General features: G+C 53.4%; 1 non-coding gene across 1 annotated transcript in view; it reads right to left on the bottom strand.

Annotated features, from left to right (window-relative positions):
* Positions 1 to 1150: 1150 nt before the first annotated feature.
* Positions 1151 to 1166, bottom strand: part of LOC111525851 — a 195-nt gene continuing 179 nt past the window's right edge. The window contains exon 1 of the small nuclear RNA XR_002726215.2: positions 1151 to 1166. This exon is cut by the window's right edge and continues 179 nt beyond it. This is a non-coding gene — a small nuclear RNA (U2 spliceosomal RNA).

The raw sequence follows: 1166 nt of genomic DNA, 5'->3' as shown, positions 1-1166 counted from the left end.
CTCCGGCTCTGCAGCCGGGGCTGCAGTGCAATGGCGAGATCTCACTTCACCTCACTGCGGCCTTCTGGGCTCCGGCGCCCCTCCCAGTGTGTCCGGCCTGAAGACAGCCTTCAGAGAAAGAAGCAGGGGGGAGTTTTGCGGAGGACAGACAAGATTTCTGGAGTTTGGAAAGGGTGAGAGATTGGGTCAGCAAAAGGAACATTCCGATCTTTATGTTGGGATGCAATTTGTAGATACGGGGGATGAGACCCAAAAGAGCCGGCAGAGATTTGTCATCACGGTTGCAAGGCAACTGCCGGTGGCTGATCCCGTAAACGATGTGCATACCTAGAACGGAGCCTACAGATGCATCAAGCATGAACGGTGGAGCCGCGATGCTTGGACTCGAGTTCTGCTCCTGTGCGTTCCCTGATAAATGGCTTATATTAACCTGCACCTCAGTTTTTCCTGGGCAAAACCGGAAGCGTGTTGCCGGTGCGTTGGCACTGCCTTCAAGTGCCAGCTACTCAGCGGGCTGAAGAGGAAGAAGTTCCGACTAGAAAGACACGTGGACACGCATGCTGATTTACAGTAGCAAAGACTCGGAACCAACTCGAATGCCCACCAACGATAGGCTGGATAAGGAAAACGTGGCACGTATACACCATGGAATTACTAGGCAGCCATAAAAAAAAGGATGAGTTCATGTCCTTTGCAGGAACGTGGATGAAGCTGGAAGGCATCATTCTCAGCAGACTGACACAGGAACCGAAACCCAAACACCGCATGTTCTCACTCCTACGTGGGAGTTGAACGGTGAGAACACATGGACACAGGGAGGGGAACATCACATCACACACCGGGCCGTGAGGGGGGCGTCGGGTGCAAGGGGAGAGAGAGCATTAGGACAAATACCCAACGCATGCAGGGCTTCAAACCTAGATGACTGGTTGATAGGTGCAGCAAAGCACCGTGACGCACGTATACCTATGTTCCAAACCTGCACGTCCTGCACATGTACCCCAGAACTTGGGGGGGGGCGGAGGGGGGAAACCAAACAGTAGGTGGAGAGAGGAGAGAGAGAGAGAGAGAGAGAGAGAGAGAGAGAGACGGAGAGAGGGAGAGAGAGAGAAAGCAAGGAAGAAGAAAGGAAGGAGGGAAGTTCAATTCCGGGTGGATCCCATTCC

The sequence above is a fragment of the Piliocolobus tephrosceles genome, unplaced genomic scaffold, assembly GCF_002776525.5.
Source record: "Piliocolobus tephrosceles isolate RC106 unplaced genomic scaffold, ASM277652v3 unscaffolded_1292, whole genome shotgun sequence".
Classification (NCBI taxonomy): domain Eukaryota; kingdom Metazoa; phylum Chordata; class Mammalia; order Primates; family Cercopithecidae; genus Piliocolobus; species Piliocolobus tephrosceles.
This window is presented reverse-complemented; position numbering and strand designations above follow the sequence as displayed.